We start from the raw sequence: 22,642 nt of genomic DNA, 5'->3' as shown, positions 1-22,642 counted from the left end.
CGAAGCACTTTCTCCTTGGTTATTTTGGAAGTTTTTCTTTTATTAAGAAGAGTAAAAGAGTTCCTCCGGAGTCATGAGTTAGTCCAAGTCACATTGGGGGACCTCCCTCACCATATCACTAGATTCAGCGTTCTGTGTTGCTTATTGATTGTCTTTACTGGTGATAAAAAAATCATTTTATTGACAACAAGCTTTGTTGTCTTGAAATAATCTTGATATTAATAAGATGTCACTTTCTGGAATGATGATGAGAAACTCAGTCCGAGAGAGGAAATAATTTGAATATAACCCCATTCCTCCCCAGCTCAGAATGAAGCATTGTTTCGAAGAAAGGATCATCAGTTTATTATAGTTTCATTGTTGTACTTTTTGCTCTGGATATTTTAAGTTGTGAGGACTTCTAGGGCTTTACCAAGTAAAAGGCTGCTTTGAATGAGCACCTGGTGTCTCAGGCAGGTGAGAAGAAAGGGCTCCATGGTTCCATGGCTGGCTGGGCTTGTGCTTGGCCTGCTGATTTACGTATATGTCAGCTGTATTCATCTTTATTTATGCTGCTACCTGCAAAGGGAACGCCTTCTGTCCTTGGGTCCTTTGGGCAATGGCTGGGTACAAAGCCAGCGTCGAAGGCAGCACTCAGTGAAGGCATCTGAATTGTTCATCATTTCTGATTTAATAAAGCTGGGGTCCAAGGAAGCCCTAAATGTAGGCAGTGGAATGACAAATGTATACATAGAATATCACCTCATGCTGGCAGACAATAGCCACCATCTTCAGGACAGTCTGTTACTTGCACTTAGTGTACCAACAGGAAAGAAAAGGTGAGCATTTGTAAATGCCAAAAATATCCCATAGCACCCCAGCTTTGGGTTTGCAAAATTCGACCATCATTTGAATAGTGTACCTATTTCTTCAAACAGGCCATTTTACAGCTGAATAAACTAAGGCAAAGGGAGAGAAACTGCCAAGTAAGAGCCAACTGTCTACCTCAAGGCAATTTTAAATCACCTTGTGCCTTTCTTTTAAAGTAAAATAAAAAGGATTTGGGCATAGTAGAGATTGCTGCTTCCTACAGTGATGATGTCAGCTCCAGTGAAATAAACTCTTTGGAACTATGCAAAGAGGACTCACTACCTTGAAGAAAACAAATGGCAGATGGATAAAACATTGTGTTTGGAGTAATTTATTTTTCCTGGCCCTGTTAACTCTTGAGCAATTAGCTAGATTATTTCCCTAATGTGAACAATGACTATATTCATACAAAACAATTAATTGGCCAATTGTTTAAGAATGAGCATTTGTTCTATTATTTTTCCCTTCTCCTCATGTCACCTCTTTTTCCAAACATGCGTGCCTCTCTCTGTGAGAGCTATTTCCAGGGCGTGATGTCTATGCAGAGATTGTGAGCTCTCAAAAGTCATTGCAAGGAACTATGGCAGCACATTTATTCTCAGCAGATCGCCACACATCTTTGGATTTTTATGTTGTGCTTACTTTACAATCGCCGAGCTCCGTGTTATAATGTCTCCATTATTTTGGTGGGCATATTAGAGCTGATTGTTTCTCTCAGCAGCCTCCGCCGCGCCCCCGTGAGACCTCCACAGCTTACCTTATCATAATATTGGAAAGCAATTTCTCTTGACTGCTGTGAACCAATGCCAGAAATCCAAAATGCTGCCACAGTCATTAAGTGATTTCCAATTAGTTAATTGGTTTCACAGGCTGCTTCTTTCTAAACTGCACCTTAAATGAAAAGCAGAACCATCCATTTTTGAAAGAGGAAAAATCCTGAGGGCTTTGGCTTTTAAAGTCCTAAAGTGAAGCATACTTTGGAAGAAAGTTCACTAAGAACATCAGGCCTGGAGAACATAGAGATGTTCTTATTGCCACAGAAAAGAATGGAATCTCTCTTCTGGCTTTCCTATGTTATCCGGGGTTTCTTTTGCCCACTTAACTTGGGATCAAAGGCATTTAGGCAGATAATCACAGAGTTGCCCAGAACAGGACAGATTTCTAGATGGACACGAGCTCTTTTCTGGGGAAGCTCCCAGGCTCTCTGCTGGGGAGCCGGGCAGTGTACTGTTGGGTTTGTGTGTGTGTGTGTGTGTGTGTGTGTGCGTGTGTGTGTGTGCTCTGTATTAAATCTTGCTGAGAAGCAGGGCAGAGGCCCCGAGAATGACTCTGTAGGAAGCTGCTTTTCGGGAGGTGGGGAGGTGGCTCTGGTACAGAGCACTTGCCCAGCATGCACGAGGCCCTGGGAGCGATTCCCAGCAGGCAAAGGCAGAGCTGCTTTTGCAAGGGAACAGGAGGTGACTGTGGACGTGGATTGGCAAAGGGAATGGGTGAAGGAGGCCTGTGGGGTGGGTCTGGAACGTCTGTCGTTGGCACATGTGTTGATAGTGGGGGACCACACACCTGCGTCTCCAGCAATATTTGATTTTTACATGGGGTAAGTAAAAAAGGATAAATGCCCAATGGTAGAGAAGGTAATAATGGATTTACTGATAAATTAGTCATTTGCTTTCCCTAATACAGAAAAAAAAGCTGTTGGCTTTCATAGTGATAGAATGCATACAAAAATGAACGCAGATTTCCTCTCTTAACACAAAGATGTAATCAGTCAAACAGAAGCAGCCAGGTAGTGGTGAAAAGGGCGGACTCTGAAGCTAGACCACAGCATCTGTGTGGACATCGTGACAGCCTTTTACCAGCTGCGTGAGTCCGATCCAGTCACCTGACCTCTCTGTGGTTCTGTCTCCTGGGAAATGGGAAGAACATTATTACCCTCCACTCAGTTGTGGGGAATCCATGGGTGGTAAAATTTACAGTTTTCTTAGAACAGGATCTGCTACATGGTTTGCTAAATAAACCAATTTTTATAAGGTATGACATGTTTGAAAAATTCATGTTTTTGTTCTCTCCTTTGGAAAAAAACCCTCTCCTCTTATGGTTAATTACCTGTAAGATCCAATCCCTGCAGGAGGGCAATGGATGTGATGCTACCAGTCCTGCCAGTTGGTCAGTCCATTTGTTAGGCAGCTGTTTCCTGACAGCGGCCAGCAGCCCCCTCTCTCCCTATGCTGGGAGGCTGAGACAGGAGGATCACAAGTTTAATTACAGATTGGGCAACTTTGTGATTTAGGACATACTGCCTCCCTCTCCCTGGAAAGGCTGGGGCTAGCAGGAATTCTTAAGACTATTCCCTCCACCCCCAAATTTGATCAGTGCCTGATCTTTTTGTTAAAGAGCAAAGTTTATGTAGAAATAGATTAAATTGGAAGGGTAGAGGAGGCAGTGATTGGAATATAAAGTCAGCAACAGGCAAAGAAGTTCACAGAAAATCTTTGGCCTGAGCAGAAGAACACCTATGAGAAAAGGAAGGAGTCAGTGCCTGGGTAAGAAGGAATCAGAGAAGAGAGAGGAAAGTTGCAGAGGCCAAGATGGGACCCCGGCAGAGGGAGCCTGAGCCGGCTCCAGTGCCTGCCTTCCTGTCTGCTTTGGAAGCAGTTGGTTCGTCACTTCAGCAGCCTGGAGTTCTTTCTAAATGACTTTATGGATTAAAATTTAAAACCAAATTAGATGTGTTTACAAAACAGCACCCCACTGCATGGGGAGTGAGCAGCCAAAGCTGAGTGCCAGTGGCCCGGGTAGATACCCCCAGAGAGGGTCCTCGATAGCCTTTCCCGGCTAACGCCAGAGCCCGTCTCCTGTGTCACCCCCGACTGTCTGAGGGCAGTGCTCTCAGGTGACTCGCTGGTGGGCATCAGGAATGCATTTATTTATAAGCACATGTTTGCTGGTCTTGACAGTGTCTGTAAGAAAGTCATCTGCCTTTTTTTTTGGTGCATGTTTAAATATTTTTATTTTTAGGTTTCCTTATGCAGCAATCCATTGCAGTCGAAGCCGTGGCTTGAGAAATACTGAGCATGAAGTCTCAGTGTTAGATACAAGTTTTGACACAGTGTGCTCTGAAAGTAAAATATTTTTGGGGATAATGGGGTTCTGGCCCCTTCTCTTACAGCTCCTCCCTTGCTCACCGTCTCGTTATTTTGGGGAGGGGAATCCCTTATTCCAGTTTTATGGAGTAGACTGCGGTATTTTTTACTCATGTTTTCTTTCTGTAACAGGGACAGCTCTTTCAAGTTGTTAATCAGTTTGATGTATCAAAGAGAAGACAGCTTTGTCCTTCCTAAAGAGAGCAATAAGGTTTTCTTGTAATGAAGTATATTGATAGATTTATTTCTGTGGTCTATGAAGATGGTAAGGACTTAATAAATATTAATCAACCAGCTGAACAACCTCTCATTGCCCTCGAAGAACATACGATCTGCAGAAACAAGGACAATGTCATGCACTTTTATCTTTTAAAAATATTTTTGTGCCCTGTACTTGGCAGAAAACAAAATCTCAAATTGGGCTGGCCATCTGCAGATTTAATTCATTTATGAACCAACAGGAAGATTCCTTGGAGTTATTATCTGAGGAATAGCAATGACTCGTAAATGGTTCACTCTTTGATTTTTTTTATTTTTGGGGTGCTAGGGATTGAACCCTTCACACAAAGCTACAGCCCTAGCCTTTTATTTTTTACTGGAGACAAGGTCTTGCTAAATTGCTAAACTGCCCAGGCTGGTCTTGAACTTGTGATCTTTGTATCTCAGCCTCCCAAATGGCTGCTTTACAGAAGAATTAACTATTAAGAAGGGGATCGGAGCTGAAGAAGGCTACCTGTGGTGATGGCCCTCCAGAGGGTCTCCTCCGTATAAGGAGGGGTGAGTCAGAACCCCAGGTAGAGACTTTGCCATCTGTTCATCGTAGGACTTAAAACCACAATTCTATTACATGGGATTCTATGCTAAAATTCCCTGACTGAGTAGCTTTTTTATTTCAGAAGGCAGAAGGATCCTCTTATAGAGTCAATGTGGGCCTAAAAGCCTGATTAAGTGTATTGTGGTGTACATGGAATATTTTAGTCTTGGGATATTATTTATGTTGAGACAGGAGCAGACTTGGGGGACTGGAGACTCATTAAGCCCCGCACACTGAATGGATGATCTTTGCCTTCCGGGGAGGCTGTGTGTGACTGTCTGGGCTCCTGAGCCCTGGGTAAGCTCTTGGCTTCCTCCCGCCCAGCTCTCTCCACTTGAGATGAATTAGAAATACATAAAATGCACTTGTTTGAATCAATATTGGGCATTAAGTGGCTCTTGGGCTTTATGTCGGGGTCTCTTCTGGAGAGGTTATCCTCTGGCTGCACTGGGGTTGGGTGACAGGAAATTTAAGACTAAATGGCCTGGAAGCTGAATCCTGGGATGCTCTTATCTTGTGGCTGTTACTTGGCTCTCCAGTCTTTAAGAAGCTTCTCAGTCAATAAGAGGAGGGCAATGTTCTCTGCTAGCATTTCATCCTTTATCATCGCTCGCCTCTTCTCGCCTCGGTCCTTCCTCCTAGAATGCCCTTTCTTTTGTAACTAGCTGCTCAGATTCAACCCATTCTTCACAATATCATTTGTGTTTACCTGGTAGGATGACTTGTTCAATTTTAGCTGTGCTTTTTCTTAACTGTAAAGTGGGAATGATGCCACTAGGGTTTTTAGAACAATTAAGATGTTCTCACAACATACAAAATCTGGCCGAGGGTGTTTGAGAGATACTTGTTCCTTTATCCTTCATATCTCTTTCAGCTAACTGCAAGTGTCAACTTCGGAGGATCTTGGATCAGTTTGTGGAATCTGATAAAAGCTACTGTTTATTTTCCTAGAAAAAATATTTAAACACATGCAAACATTGGTATATAATTTCAGGAGCTTCTGGGAATTCTATAGTCCAAAAGGGTGCTGGCTGGTTGGCCCCCCCATCCCTGATCTTACTGCAAAGCAGTAAGGCACAGACCTACCACTTAGGAAGGGTTGCAGAAAATGATTTAATCTACCAGTTTCCTAAATTGCAATCAGGACATATCCCATGCCTGGAGGAAATCTAGCTATAATTTCCCCTTATATTTAGTTTTAAGAAGCTGTCATGTCCAAGTGACAGAAATACCTCTGAGCAGAGAGCCTCGTACTTGACTGACATGTCTTCCAGCTGGCCTGCCATACCTTGTTTGAACAAATTTGGCCTTTTCAAAAAAATCTTCCCTTTCTTGTCGGACTCTTCCCTGTAGTCCTGTGTGAGCTGCAACTGAGCCAGGCGATGTTCCGCTGACATCTCTGTCTTGGCTCCCTGTATGGAACTTAGAGCAATTATCCTTTGGTTGGTCCCCGTGTCTGTATTTTGGCAGGCTGCCCACCTGCCTTCTGTGTGATAACCACTTTGCAGCCGAGCTCTGCCAAAGCCTAATGTCATCCCTTGTCAGATGTCGTCTGGGTCCAGGGGTCACCCACATGTGCCCATCCCCGCCACGCATCTGCTGGTGCTGGGTCCCCTTGCACTGTGATTCAAGCACATAATGAAGTGCAGGGTTGGCTGTGGTCCAGTTCATTTGGGCAGTGTTCGCAGTGAACCTGGAGAAGCCAGGCACCTTGGAATCTTATTTTTCCGGCCTGCGCTACCTGGATTGGTTTGTCCGGCTGTGTACAGCAAGTAAATGAACTGGATAATCGCCACATTTCTATTCTGTTCTGTGTCGCCTAGGCTGTGCCTCTGGAAACAAAAAGTTTTCTGTACAACAAAGTCACTTCTCAAGAACAATTATGCCCCCTGGGGGTGAATATCTTTGTCAGTGTGTGCCAAAGTATGACTAAACACATTGGCTCCAAAAGCACCTTTTCCCCAGTTAACTCTCATTTGATATTTTCACGGAAGATCAATGAGGACAGCAACAAAAGCTTCTAGAAATAAACAAAAGCCGAGCTCCAAACCCCACTCCCCGCCACCAGAGCCTCTCTGGGTGATGAGAATTGTGGTGGAGGGTGGTGGTTAGTTTTTCTGTGTCTTTGTCTATGTTTGAGAAATCTGTATCTAGGAGTTCGGGGTGCCATTGGGAACTGCTTCTCAAACTTCAATGTGCATTCAAATTAACTGGGGATCTTGTTAAGATGCAGGCTCTGATTCAGTGGGTCTGGGCTGGTGCCTAGGAGTCTGCATTTCTAATGAGCGCCCCACAATGCCTTTGCAGGTGCTCATGGACAAAGAGATATTTCTATATGGTGATCAAACCAATCCCCAAACCTGGCCACCCCTGTGACCCAGTGGAGCCTCTGTTGGGCCAGCTCTGAGTTCTAATCTGATTCTGTTTTCTTACAGTCAATATAAGCAGAAAGGCTTCAGTGTTAGGGAGCAAACAGATGTTAATGAAATCAAGGCAGGATCTGCCCAAATAAGAACTGTCATCCACAAAGAGGCCTCTTTGCTTGCAAGTCCTTACTGGCATCTCACGAGTTACTTGAAGTTCTAACTAGGAAATTGTTCATCACTCAAAATTTAGAACAGCCTTGAAAAATGCAGCGAATATAATTTTCTGAGTCTTGAGGCAGCATGGAGCAAATTTACAGAGCTTGAGTTTAAGACAAAGAAAACTCTAATCACATCCATTTCTTTCTTTTTTACTATCATTCAGCATCATTTTTTATTGTATGTCTTTTAGAAAGCCACCTGAATGGAATGAACTGGATACAGGTTAAGGAATTACTTGCATGAACCTTTAAGTCTCTCAACGCAAGTATATATGAGAAACTTGATTGGTTGGTGAGCTGTTGACCTCAGAGGCTACATCTTCACATCTGAATGATGAAGGGCTGGGCCTCATTATCCCGAGTCACTCCAAGAACAGGTGAAACCGGAAGCATTCTGCCCATTTATGGCTTTTTTTGCCCCCAGCAAAGGCTTTTGTTAGCTGTTTCTCTTTCATGCCAAGGCTGTGTTCATGTCTCCTGGTCATAAGGCAAGTGAGGAGAAGGTTTTGCTGGATTCTGCATTTCTTGTGGTGACATTGCTTTTATTTTGGAGACAGAGTATTATTTTTTTAAACCTTGCATAGAGCTCTTATATGGGAAAGAAATCTGCAGAGGTTCTGAAGGCTGTCCTGAGGGTCTTCCCTTTGCCCCTGAGGTGACCCAGAACAACTTTGGTCTCCCTAAGACACATATAGAAAACCAGTGCTCTAAAGTAGGTTCCCCGAGGTCCGAATTATGTCAGTCCCGAGAACTCCTGTGTACACAGTGCTGGGGTGGGAAATCTGGTTTAGGAAGGAGCTGTTTAAGTAACCTTGTGTAGTAGAAGAGAGAAGAGGAGTGGAGAGAGGCAGCTTCCTTGTGAGGATGACACGGGACACAGGTGGGATCCGGTGGCTATGTGTGGAGCAGCAAAGACCTGTCAGTAACTGCTAAGCCTTTTTGGGCTGGTGGTGAATCTGTCATGGAACAGAAATGAGGGGTGGGCACAGTGGGAAAGACAGAGAGAGGAGAGGAAGAGGGCGGGGGCGCCAGTCTTCCCTACCTGGGCGAGGTGGGCAGGACCGAAGCAGTGGTGAAGGATGCCCCAGGGACCCTCCTGTCCTTTGTCCTTTCTCTGTGTCCTATCACACGGGATTGGTTTTGGGAGTCTCCATCTGCTAACCACAGGGGCTGGGCTGAGATTTTAAATCAAGTCTTCCTTTCATCACTGTCTTCATGGCTGTGAAGTGCTTATTAAGCATGGAATGATGAGCAGAATCCTAGTTTTTACTTAGGTCGGCAGGACCAAGGCCCTGCTATGGCCCTTAGGCAAATAGTTTTCCTAGACTTAAGTGTTTCTCCCTCCTTTTTCTTGCAGATGACTCAACTGAGGGGCTCCCTCCCCGTGGCGGAGAAGGCTGCTGTCTAGTTGAGTTGCTTCTGTAGCGGGAACAGTCAGTGTCATTAATTTTCCGCTGTGCTGTGTGGGCTGTGGAACAGGAAACCGACTTGATGGATCACAGTGCCGCTTGGGAACGGGCGCCTTCAGAGCAGGTGGGTGAGTGGGCTGCTGAAGCACTCTGGAGAGTTAATGCATTTGTGGAGTTCTCAGCAGAGCTGCCCTTGGGAAGAGGGATGACATTTTGGAGCAGCTCAAGTGTGAGAGGTGAGAACTGAGAAGCAGAGAGAGGGGTGGGGTGATGCTAAAGGGAGAGAGTGACTTTGTCCTCAGCCACATGGCTGAAGCTGTGACACGAGGCATGGGCGTCCACTTGAAAGAGAAACGAAGTGGGCTTGGTGTTAGTCTGGAAGATGAACCAGCGTGAAGAGGGGATTGGACATCAGGTCATTCAAGGAAACCAAAGACTGGTGGAAGGGAAATTTCTACTTTGTGTCCTGTTTATCATCTTCAGTTCCTGAAAGGCTGTTGGAGGGAGGAGGTTTGCATTTATTTTGTGTGGCTTCCCGGGAAGAACTGGGGCCCATATTGGCTCCATTTGAGAGCAACCTGTTTAAACAAAACAGGCAGGCCCTGGTTCATGCTTGTGCTTTAGGGGAAATGAGTAGATGAGGGAGATTTTGATCTAGTTGACCTCTAGGGGCCCAGGGAAGGCTGTCAGGCACAGATTCTTAGGCGCTTCATACATTTCCTCCCCATTTTCTATGACAAGTCGTGAATATTTCTGCCTTTGCCAGAATTGGTTATCCTGCCCGGAACAGAATCTAGTTTCTTGCGGAAATGGAGTCATAGAAAAATAGCTTTAAAAAAAAAAGCCTTTTAAGAGATAAAAAGATTTCCAATCTTAGTCAATGTATACTTGTGGTATAGGAGGAAAAACACTGATCTCAGAATCTCAAGTAGGATCCTAACTCCAACGTGTACTTGCTGCCTGGTCTTGGGCAAAGCCTCTGAGTTTTAATCATAAGATGGGACTGGTGACATCCCCTCTCCAAGGTTGTTACAAGCATGGAGTGAACTGCACTATGGACAGTGCCTCGCACAGGGCCTGATACACTGCAGTCACTCAGTAAGCGGAAGTTTCACCTCCTTACTCTTAGACATTTAAGAGTAGCAAAGTCACTGATAGGTTCTGCTAGCCTGGGGCTTAGCTATCTGTAACATGACATCTGCCCATTTTGGTCCCAGGCCCAGAGAAGCAACTTATCTAAGAGTAACTTCTACGGTCTCCTTCTAGGTCCAGAGATAAACCTCCTGCTCCCTTTTTGTGCACATGCCAAGTGCTTTCCAATCCCAAGACTCCACAACCAACCAAGTGCTTTACTCCCAGCCCCCAGTAAACCTTTCTGTGTCCTGTTTTGCATAGACAGATGGTAATATGTCATTTTATCCACCTTCCAAACTCCTCCCCCAGCCAGACCTGATAAAAGTAGTTCTATTTCTTTGTTCTCACTGAGAGTGCCTGCGTCTCTTCTGCAGCCCCCCTGTGCCTGCATTAAAGGCCTTTCTATTCTTTGTCTCATATAATTTCTTTAGTGTTGCTAAAGAATCAAAGTCAAGGTTGGTTCTACACATCGGAACCCTCTGTATTAATTTCCTAGGGCAGCTGTAACAAATGAGCACAAACCTGGTGACTGGAAATAGTGGAAATGCACTACCTCAGATCTGGGGAGCAGCAGCCTGACATGGAGGTGTCCTGTTGCTAGGAAAACATGCAGTTCTGAGGATCCTGGAGGGAATCCCTCCCAACCTCTTCATGGTGCCTCGCTTTTCTCTTTGTCTCTTACAAGGACACTTGTTACTGGATTTAGGGTTAACCTAGTTAGTCAGAATGATTCCATCTAAAGAATGAACTTTAATTATATCTGAAAAGGTCCTTTTTCTAATAAGGTTGCCTTAGAGGTACTCAGGAACTGGACATTTCTTTTTGAGGACCAAATGCCACCCACAACATCCTCTGTGAAGGGAAAGAGAACCCAGGGACACATTCTTGGCTTGGAGATGTCCTCTGGTAGCTTTCTATTGTGTAGCTAGACTGTGCAACAGACTCCTCAGCCTGTGCCATGGTGAGCCTGTGGGACAGAAAGGATGAGATCTAGGTGAGGACAAAACACCTATCGCTGACCTGCTCTTGATGAGACGTCCCCACACACGTGCGCTGGCCCTTGTCATTCTCCCTATACCAAGTGTCTGCTGCCTCCTTTATCCTCTCCTTCGTCTACCCCTTTTAGACTGTGTTAGACTGAGAAAAATGTTTACTGGTAGATTTGGATGAGGAAAGGGAATAAGAGTAGAATCGTGGTTATGGTTTTTACCCTTAGCTCTCTGTTCACTTGGCATACAATTGGAAATAACAGTCCTCTAAACAATGCTTATCCCATTCAGTTGCCCACTTACCAAAAACTGCTCTGTCCATGTTGACTGTGATTTACCACAAAGACAGGCTAAAGTATAGTCTTAAACTCAGCAGTAAAGATAGCTGGATGTCCCACTTGGAATCTAATCTGTGTCTACTCCTGGGCTTCAGAAAAGTCTAGAGAAGGTTACTAAACTGGGATGCTAGGGGAAGAGAAAGGGGTATCCAGTGTCTTTAACTACATAAAGGACGTCCTAGCAGAGAACTCACTCCACTGGGAAGGCAAGGCTAGCACAACCCTAAGCCGCAGAGTGTAGGCAGGATCCTCAGTTCCACACGGCATCCCTTTCCCCAGCCTGCTTGTGGTCTGCTCCTGAGTCTTACAACAAGCAGGTGAACTGGAAGTTAAAGCTGGTAGATTTCATCACCGCTCTGTAAGGTAATGTTGCACAATCAATGTGGTTCTTATAACTCTTTGCTAGAGAATAACAGAAAACGGGTTAAAACAAGAGAAGCAGAACTCAGCTGGGGACCTCACGCTAGACTAGGATGCAGCAGCATTTGGTAGACCTGGTTCTGGCATGGAAATGACAGCTGTTCTCAGTAAGGTTGGCAGTATGAGACATGTTCAGACTTTTGTTACAGAAGCAACAGTGGTGCCTAATAGATATTCTGTGTAGCAGAACCAACTTCCCTGGGGCAAACTTCACCATCCATTTAAGAGATTTGCTGGGCACTCACCATATGCCACACAATTGCAACACAATGCTCGGGTGACACAGATAATGGGCAGAATTCATTGCAGTCTCTACTTTGTGAAGTTCTCCAGGGACTGGGTCTTGTGTGAGCCAAGAAAGGCAAAACAGGAATGGAATTTACACCTCGTCTTATAGTCTATTGAGATTCGAAAACTGAAACACCGAATATGAAAGGATGTGCAGTCATGCTCGGGCCTAGAGTCTTGCTCAGAGATTTGAACACCTTACTTTCATTTTAATTAAAAATGTTTAGCCAGGCATGGAGGCACATGCCTATAATCCTAGCACTCTGGGAGGCTGAGGCAAGAGGATCATAGGTTTGAGGCCAATCTGGGCAACTTAGTGGCTTAGTAACTCCTTGCCTCAAAATAAAACATAAAAAAAGGCCTGGAGATGTAGCTCGGTGTGAAGGTCCTGTGTTCAATCCCCCAGTACTTAAAAAAAAAAAGGAAAGAAAAAGGCAAAAATTAAATATACTTGTTGTATATGTGTAATATATTTTTGAAATATCTATCTATTGAACTGGTTAAATTGGGCTAATGAACATACATGCATTTTGTTACAAATCTGACATTTCTCTCAAGTGAGAACTTTTAAAATCCATTCTATCAATTTTCAAGAACATAATACATAAACCATAAAAACCCTGAATAGCCAAAGCAATCCTAGGTGAAAAGAACAAGATCAGAGATTATATCTGAATTCAAAACATATTATAAAGCCATAGTCCTTGAAACAGCATAGTTCTGACATAAAAAACCAATACATGGACAACATGAACAGGACAGAGAGCCCAGAAATATATCTCCATGTTTGTAGCTAACTGATTTTCAACAAGGCAGTAAAACTAAAAAGCTTCTGTACTGCAAAGGAAGTAATACAATGGAAAGACAACCTACGGAATTGGAGAAAATATATGTAAATGATTCACTCAACCAGGGATTAATTTCAAGAATATATAAGGAACTCAGTGCAAGAGGAAGCAAGCAAAGAATCACCACCATCTGCAACAAATAATTGAATTAATAAGCAGGCAAATGACTTGAATAGAGGATTCTCAAAAGAAGATACACAAATGAACAGCAGTTGCTTAGAAGAAATGCTCAGCATTAGTAATTGTCAGGAAAACGCAAATCAAAACCCCAATGAGCTAATATTTCACCCTTAATTAGAAAATTATTAACAAAGAGTCAAAAAGCAATAAATTTTGGTGAGGCTGCGGAGAAAACTGTTCTGCGTGTTGGTGGGACTGGAAATTAGCAATGGAAAACAGTATGGAGGTTCTCTAAACAACCAGAAATAGGGCTATCATATGTTGGCAACTACTATTGAGTATGTATCTAAAAGGGAGATAAATATTTGTACTTAGCTGTTTATTGAAGTGCTACTCATAATAGCTAAGGTACAGGCTCAATCTAACATGAATTTTATATCATTCAACCAATATCTCTCCAACCCAAAACTCTCTTTCTCCTGATCCCTGGCATCCACTATTCAGCTCTCTACTTCTATGAGTTCAACTTTTAAAAATTCCAAATGTAAATAAATTTATGTGGTATTTATATCTATGTCTTTCTGGCTCTGGCTGATTTCATTTGACACAATGTCCTTTAGGTTCATTTGTGCTGTTCAAATAATAGGGCTTATTTCCCTTAAGGTTGAATAGTACTCTACTGTATATATGTTGCATGTTTTATTTATTCATTCATCTATTAATGGACATTAGGTTGACCTCATAACCTGGCTATTGCAAATAGTGCTGGAATACACACTGGAGTGTGTGTATTCCTTTGACATACTGATTTTATGTTCTTTGCATATATGTCCAGTAGTGGGATTGCTGGGTTATGTTGTAGTTCTACATGGACACATTTCTGAGTTTCCAGGCCTTTGGCTATGAAGTCTTGGTTCTTTACTTAAGGTGAATACTGGCCTTGGATCCAAAACCTAGGGGAGGGATGAAGAACTGGTGGGTTGCATGGACGAAATAGGGGAATTTTGGGTGTCAGTCTGAGGATGTTTCAGCCTGGATGAGAACCCTTCCGAGGCTCTGTTTATTGCAGAACAGTGTTTCACGTGTATATTTTCCTTTGTTCTTTGCTCAGGCTCAGGTTGGCTATTGCATTATTTCTAGTAATTGAGTATTTGCCAGACTCTAACATTGCATATTTTGCTATTCTGGGGTGTCTTGCTGCACTGCTGGGGCCCAAGACACATTTCCAACAAGCTTCCTGGTGCTACTGAACCTTGAGATCTGTGGCCCACACAGCACAAGGGTTTAGTCCAGGAGAACAGAATCTGCCCAAAGCCCCTGGACCCATTGATAGTTTCATGATGACTTTGGAGCTCTGCCTGCCTCTCCACTTCCCAGGATTCATGGAGAATGTCTTTTCTTCATTTTATTGCTAAGGCCATTATCTACAAACACTATCTTTTTTTCTTCAAAGACAAAGCTCTATCTGCACTCTATAAAGACCATATTTGGGTGTCTTCTATCAATATACACTTTTCTCAGGGCGGTGCAAACACAGTTGGTGGTGAAGCCCTAAGTACAAACATGTTTTAAGAAAGGAATTCATCTTGTTAGAGAGAGCCAAGCTACTTACAAGGCAGATAACGTTCAGCAGCTTGCTGAATTGATGGAGAGAGGCACTGGGGTTCAGACTCACCTATTTTTCATTCTTTGAATGAAGCCTATCTTCTGAATTACATGAGCTGTGTGAAGCAGGAAAAGAGAGCAATGGCTCTGGAAACAAAAACAGAGTTCTTATCTTTTAATACAGAAGAGAATGCCTCAGGATATTATTATTTGTGATTTATGGGGTACATAGCAATATGACCAGTGTCTCACCAAAGCAGGCAGAGAACACTGACCCTCTGCCTTTGATGAACTCTTGTAGCTTCCCAGGGGCTATTTTCCACTGGAGAATAGCTGCAGTATCACAAAATTCTGACTTTAAAAATCACACGGAAAGAGCTTATGGAAGGTAAACTTGGTTCCTATTTCACCCTAGCACTGATTTAGTTTAAGGCTGCCCAGAGTCCTTAAATCTTTTCACCTGCTAATAAGTTATGTTAATCATACTTGCTATCAAAATTTACTCGTAAAATATTTTATAATATGTTTATGGGTCGGTCAGTCTTAAATATTTGTGATTACTTCATTTTCCTTTTGAGTACATGGCTTTACTGACAAGAATAAATGATGAAATCAATTAAATAGCACAGAGAAAGACCAACACAGCTCCTTTTAAAGGCAAGAGTAGGAGAGAAGGCAAATTTCCTTTCTTTCCCTTCTGTCTTTCTTTCCTTTCTAATTTTCTAAGACTTTATTTTGAAATAATTTCAGACTTACTAGAGGAGTTGTAGGAGAAGTACAAAGAATTCTTATGTAGTCTCCACCCCGATTACACAAATGTTAACATTTAACCACATTTGCATTTCTCTCTTTGTGTGTATTTATATCTATGTTTTTTCCTGGTCCAATTAAGAGTAAGCAAAAGATAAAATAGATACTCCTTTATACATAAATACATCATGGAGTATTCTGAGCATTAGGATAGTCTTTTACATAACTGTAGTGCAGTCATAAAATCCATAATTTATGATGTTATTGAACCTATAGGTTTTTGTCAGATTTTCTTAATAATATCTTTGATTAAGATAAAAAATTTTCTTTCTTTGACCCTAGATTCAGGCTGGCCTCCAGCTTATTTGCCTCCCACCTAAGATCATCTATGTGGTCTTCCTTCCACAGAGAGGATCAATTCTGGACAATAAGAGACATCATGGAAATTGAATAGAAAATGCTATTTGATTTTAACAAGCAACCATACAAATTACCTAGGAAGCCCCAAGATTGAATTCTGAGAATAATAAAGTTGCTTTTTTAAAGTTATAAAGAGACAATTTATTTTGAAAATTAAAAAATACAGAAATGAATCAAGTAAAAATGAGTCTTCCCTCCAATCCCATTTTTGCTTGAGTAAACACTGTTAAACATTTTTGTATATTGTTTTAGATAGTTTTCTGTGCTCATAAAATTGTACATTTATGTCATACTTAAAAAATTTGAATCATGCTGTATATTATACACTATTTTTTTTTTTTTTTTACTTTATTTTTTTGAGACAGGTCTTGCCATGTAGTACAGGCTGGCCTTGAACTCACTTCTGCAGCCTTGAAGTGGTTGTCTTGCTTCAGCCTCCTGAGTGCTGGGATTTCAGGCATGTGCTACCACACCCATCTTAACTTTCTTTTCTCTTGTCTTCTCTGCTCTTCTTTCTTTCTTTAACGCAGTATATCATGCTATTTTTTGCTCTCAACAGAAATGTGAGGATGAGCATTTGGCATCCCCACTGGGGAACAACATTACCTTCCTGCTTTTGGTGGTGGCTTTGATTTACCATAAGGTTGGAAATGGCCTTGTATACTGGAGGAGCATTCCTTGTTGGTGCTAGCCATTCACATACACAGGGAAAATTTGGGATGCAAACTCTTTCTCTAGATACTTGGTCCTTTTTGCACTTCTCTTTCATGATGTATGGAGATCTCTCTTAGTATATGGCTTTTCTTGGAAAACCTCACGATGGTGATTGTAGACTGTGAAGGCTTTGGATATTACAGCTGCAATGCTGATACATTTCAAAGGCGAAACTGAAGTATGAAAAAATATTTAAAATAACACTATCATTCTCTTTTGCATTAAAACTAGAATTGATTTTGACACTACTGGTAATACACACAGACACAGTTTACAAAGTTCCTGTGATCTTGTATGTGGGAATGGTCCCTATGGGTGATAATTTCTAGCTGTTTGAATGATCTTTTATCTGTACCCAAATTAGAAGTGCAGCTGTTCCTCCCCAGGCTTAGATACACTTGCCTGATCTTGGAGTGACTTTATGAGATTTCTTGCAACTGTTTTGTTGAGCTCTTTAAGGAAGTTGGACTTAGAGATTGGTTAGACTGATTTTCCTTTGGTACTTGTCTGGAATTCCTCTGGACCCTCCTGACCTTTAACTTGATTCATTCTTTGCTCACCCTGACCTTGTGGTGCCTTTAAATGCAAGAAAGCATGAGGTGGTGATGATCCTGTTATTTATATGTTTGACGGTTGTATTAGTGGGCTTCCCATTTTGCCTCTCTCTGTAGCCTTTTAGCCCCGAAAGCTCTTCAGAACAGGGTCTGTTTTCCTGTAACTGCTTCCTTGCACTTGTTGGGCAAAATCAGAGCAGTGATTGAGTCCTCAACACCCTTATGGCACTGCAAAGTAATAACATTTATCACACTTCTTGTTTAAGCCCTTTAGAGAATGACATTTCACAGTGTAATTTTGCTTCACAGATTTTTCCCTTGTGAGTTTTAACTTTCAGGGTAGAATTCTCTCATATGGCTTCACCTTTTTCCTATTTTGTGTATCTGTGAGAAGTTGCACAAATAAGGCATAGCAAATGGAATCAGGTCATGCTCCCAAGTGCCCTTCACCTCAAGATTCCTGATTGTTCCTTTCTTATTTGTCTCGAGCAGGCCCAAATTACCTCACCTCCAGCTGCCCTTTCCACTTCATGAAACGAGCACTAACAGCAACACAGCTCTAAAAATTCCCGGATGACCTGCATTTTGCTCTTTTTATGATCCCTTAAGAAATGTCTCAGTAATTGAAATCTACAGTAGCAGGGTTTTGTGATCTTGTCACTTAGCATTTTACTTATGTTTGGTTTATTTATTTTGTGTCTTTAAACCCCAGAGGGGTCAAAATGTGCCTTACAGGCCCTAACAAACAGAAACCAAGAATATCGTCACTAATTCAAAGGTGAGAAGTTAAACAGGGGCCTCAGCACCCATAGTTAGTCGGGAGTCAGAGGAGGGGAAGAAGGAGAAGATTCTGGAACATTTTAGTAACATCGGCAGGGAGAGGCGAGATGTCGTCAGTGAGATTTATGCTGCATGATACATTTTACTTATTTATGGGGACACGGTATCTGTTTTTTCCCCTCTACAGTAATTTATCAGTGAGTTCACCCTGATTTAGTAGTGCAGAGAGGGCACCCATTGCTAATTCCCCTTTATTTCATATATTTCTTTTACCTTAACTCATAAAGCTTCAGCGTTGCTACTTCCTTTATCATCCGTCTGTATTTCATGGCAAGTCCATCTCTTTTTGATCTATGGCCCAAGCCCTCCTTTCCCACCTCTTTGTGCTCTCTTCACAGATTGAATTCCTCACTATTGACATTTCAGTCACTTGATTTATCCCAACAGCTTCCCCGATGCCAACCAGATCATAATTCCCTTTCTGGTAGCATCGCTTCAAAACCTTCCTGGTTATTTCCCTTGGCTGTGACTATTTGTGGATCGGTGCCTAAGAGATTTAGTGATGATTTGTCTCTTTTGTGTTTTCTGTTTGCTTAGATCCAAACCACAGGTGGTAAGTTGGGAGGCCCGAGGGTATCTGGAATCGTGTGAGGCGTGAGCTGTGTTCTGCTTGGTGGGGATTGCTGGAAGGGCCTATCTCGGCCCAGCAGCAGAAGGGCCATCTCTGGACATGCTTCAAATGAAGGCCTTGTCCATGCGCCTTCTGCTAGGCTTTGTAAATCAAGTGCCTCCTGCCAAATCCTCTGAGAAATTCTGGAAGGGGAGAGCTGGAGGATCAAAGTCAATTATTTTTTTAAAAGAGAAATTCTTGTGAAAAGTTTGGTTAGAACCTTGTACAGTACTCATTTTATTGTGCCGTTTATTTTTATCAGTCCTACATTTGTGTGATATGACCACATACACACAGATGCAGACAGACACAGGAGAGAGAAAAAGCAAAATAATTCCCCCTCCTGAATTCCCATGGTGTCGATATTAAAATACTGAGTGTTGCATTATCACAAGATCTTCATTTGCCCTGATTTGCATTAGTCACATCTATTTCTCATGTCAGACAAGAGAAAGCTGGATACGTTTTTCCTCTGGTCCTTCTACCTTTTAAAGAAACACTTCTTGTGGTTTCACACTGAGAGAAGTTCTGTGAGTTACATATGATGTGCTAGAGACTGGTTATAATAGGGATAGAAGCCTTCTTGCTCTATCCTTAAGTTGAATATAATATAGATTCTGCTACTTAATATAATCTATACTGGTTATTTAAAACTACATTGCAGGGCAGAGATTCATTGTTCTCCATTCTGCTGCTCTACTCTGTAAGACTTGTGGGCCTGAGTCCTCTCAGGGCTGGCTCTCCGGGCCATGGGTCTGGCTCTGGCTCATCCCCTTGCTGTGGATAGGAGGTCTCCTGCCTGCAAGCCATCTCCCAGCTGCCCCTGTTGCAGAGGTTCTGATGAGGAGGACGCTGTGATGTCTTTGATGCTTCCCCTCTTTTGTAGAATAAAAGAGGCCAGTGACTCTCTTTGTCCTAAAGCCAACTTTACAATAGGTTTGTGCTGCAGCGGGAGGGACTTGGGTAGTCCCAAAGAAGAGTTTCATGTGCAGATGTCAAAATATTCCATGGTTGTAAAATCACATTCTGAACAACTTTTAAAAAGTATTTTAGATAACTGAAGGCAGGGATGAGAACCCTTTGGCTTCTCAGGGCCAGTTCACTTCCCTGGCAAGAAAGACCACAACAGGTAATATTGGCTTGTATTTCTGGGATAATGAAACATGGATTCTGTCTAGTATCAGTGTAATACTGAGTCCTTGGAACCTGTGAAATGTGGCCAACTGTAGAGGTAGGATGACTAAGAAAATAATAGCAACGCAGTGATCCGTAAGTGTCAGGAGGGCAGGAACCTAACCAAGAAAATTTAACATCAAAGACAGTAAAAAGTCAAATTAATTTACTTTTTTGATATCTCTTTGTGGAAAAAGAACAAAAAGACACAAAAAAGAAGCAGTACTACTAAAATCTCTTCTTCGGCCAGGCATGATGGCAAATGTCTGGAATCTCAGTATTCTATTCTGGGAGGCCACGCCAGGAGGACCACCAAGTTGGAGCCCAGCCTGGGCAACTTAGTGATTTAGTGGAGACCTTGTCTCGAAATCAAAAAATAAAAAAAGGGAAGTGGAGATAGAACTCATTGCAAGGGCCTTGGGTTAAGTCTCCAGTACCAAAATACATAAATCTCATCTTCCAAAGAATCACCATGATGTCTCTGCAAGGGTACAGGGGTAAAATAGTATTATTATTACTTTTCAAGATGGTCAGAGGATGAAGTCACTAGGAAAATTGACCTGGATATTGCAAAAATCTGTTCAAAGTAATAAACACCTGCCCACTGGAATTAGCAACATGCAGAGTACAGTAGAAGAAACAAATTCCTCTGTGGTCTCCGCTGTGGTGGATTGATACCCGGTGGTCAACTTATAGCACCCAGCTGAATTGAATCAATGCATTGCTGCGTGTGAGTGGCTCACCTGAGGATTGTTGCCAGGATAACAATGTGAACTAGAGAAGAAGAAGTAGTGTTGTGGGTCTTCCTGTTGCCATTGGCTCTCCTGGAGGAACTTGTTGAACTTCTTTCCTGATGTGAACTTGGATGTTCTCATCATCAGAGGAGCTTGGGACCTTGTTGTCGCTGAGAATGGCTGTGATTCACTTTGGGGGAGCTCTGGCCCTTACTTTGAGCATTGCTTCCTGGCTCTGAAAGGGAATATATGTGCTGTTCAGTCTCCAAGAGAAGCTTGTCGCGCTGGCTTCCTGATATGGACTCAGCTGTTCTCATCATTGGAGGAGTTGAGACCTCATTGTTACTGTGAATGGCTATGGTACTTTTTTGGGGGAGCCTGGGTCCTTACTTTGAGCGTTGCTTCCTGGCTCTAGTGCAGAACCTTAAATGTACTGGCACAGATCTTTCATTCCACTGGTATAGACTTTCTGGCTTCCACTGCTGACCTTCCACTAGGTCTTCCTAGTGCAGAGCTGTGAAAAAGACTTGCATGAGACATTGTTTTGGGTGCTAGGCCTCCAGTAGGACTTGTGAGGGGCGCTGCCATGAGCTCTAGGTTTTCAGCTGGACTCCTGCAGGACATTGCTGTGGGATCCGGGCCCTTAGCTGAATCCAGGGTCTTAATGTGTGGACAGGCTTCCTGCACTTTTTGTTTATTATAAAATAATTCTGTAAATTATGTGTTCTATATGTAATCATTTTCCTTGTAATCCTTTGACTACAGCATCCACCATTTGGAATCATTTGTATAGATTCATCCAGTCCTTACCAACTGCATTTGCTGAGTATTGTAAAGATTTAATTATCCTGTTTTTTCTTTTTTTCTGCCCCTTTTGTACTCTGTACTAATTATCCTATTATAATAATGTACCCGCTCTGAAATTAGGAATATGTTGCAGGTGTTGACTAAAATGCACAGGCTGATGGCTTTTAGCAAGAATGGAAGGCAAGATTTAAAATAAAACAGACTCCCAAATTCTCCTCCAAACAGCTTCTCACAGATTTTTTTAAAGCAGAGAGAGAAGTACTGATTTACCATTAATATAAGGGCATAATTTATCTGCACTGATTAAGATGATCAAGTATGCGGTGACAGCTCTTTATATTCAGGTAAATGCTTCCTTTGTGCTTTTCAGCCAAGAATTTCTGACACATCCTGGGAAAAGCTGAAGAAGTCAGTCTTTGGGGTGTGTTTCTACCCAGGAGGTGGCTTGCAATAGATTAATGGCACATCACAATAAATTATTTATCAGATAATAAGTGTGATAATTGTTCTTATTTATCACCAGTAAAACTTGCCTTGTTCTCCTGTCATGCTTTCAATCAAACCCTCCCCAAAGATTTGCTGGTTAAAATATACAGCCAAAAGGTCATTCCAACAATTTTTACTCATAATGACACACTGATTATCTCCTAATTGAAAAATGTAAACTAGGGGCTCTGTGAGTAATGTGAGTGACCCTTGCATTTCTAGCATGATGAGGACAGTCACTCTGCACCTCATTCATCCTGTCATGGGGAACAGTACAATTTTCTGTAATTTTGATGTTCTCCTAAATTAATTGAAAATAACTTTCTTTCTCGTTTTACACTGAGGAAGAAAAAAAACCCCATGTGCCCAAATTTACTGAAAAAAAGTAGAGATGTAAAATACCGCTCACCATCTACTGTCCTGCTGGCAGCTAATCCATTGAAGCTTAATTGTAATTATCCATCAGGTCTGGGCCTGGAGAGGAATACTGATTACTGCTACGTGCGTTTCTACGAGCAAGACTGTGTATTGAGCCTGTTGCAAAGTTTCAAGTACATTTATTTCTACCCGCAGCTGTAATGGATCATTGGTCATGGGCTATTTCTGGACTCGGTGCAATGGGAGAAAATAATTCTGACTTATTTGTGCAGAATTCCTTAAAAAATTGCAAATGTTGCAAAAGTGGATAGATAGACATGTGATTGCTTCACACTTTTGTGTCAGGGGCACCTGAGTACCTGTAGTCCCAATGGTCCTGAGTTACTTTTTTAGGGTTTACCTCTCCTCTAAGAAGCCCATACTCAGCTAGACAGCCATGCAAACGTTCTCCAAACTTCCTCAATAAGAATAAGGCCATAGTTTTGACCACGGTTGTTCCCCAATGGTGTTAAGGGATTGGGCACCAGTGCTGTTTGGAGAGAGAAGAACTATTAAGTAGAGAGTAAGTGGGAGGCTTTTAGGTCACTGGGGATGAGCCCTGAGATGGGGTCGTGGGATCCTGATCTCTTTTGCTT

The 22,642-nt window shown here is 42.4% G+C and overlaps 1 long non-coding RNA gene across 5 annotated transcripts in view; it reads left to right on the top strand.

The window, feature by feature from the left end:
• The window catches only part of LOC134478686 (uncharacterized), a 111,306-nt gene that overhangs the window by 51,446 nt on the left and 37,218 nt on the right, over positions 1–22,642 (top strand). For 3 of the 5 annotated variants that reach the window (XR_010051468.1, XR_010051466.1, XR_010051470.1), the window contains exon 2: positions 8,748–8,923. This is a non-coding gene — a long non-coding RNA (uncharacterized LOC134478686). Of the gene's footprint in view, positions 1–7,587; positions 7,768–8,150; positions 8,271–8,747; positions 8,924–22,642 lie in introns of those variants that run through there. The other 2 variants (XR_010051467.1, XR_010051469.1) reach the window with 2 other exon arrangements.

Source organism: Cavia porcellus, unplaced genomic scaffold, assembly GCF_034190915.1.
Source record: "Cavia porcellus strain 051 isolate PalLab524CR breed Dunkin Hartley unplaced genomic scaffold, mCavPor4.1 scaffold_14, whole genome shotgun sequence".
Taxonomy (NCBI): Eukaryota; Metazoa; Chordata; class Mammalia; order Rodentia; family Caviidae; genus Cavia; species Cavia porcellus.
This window is presented reverse-complemented; position numbering and strand designations above follow the sequence as displayed.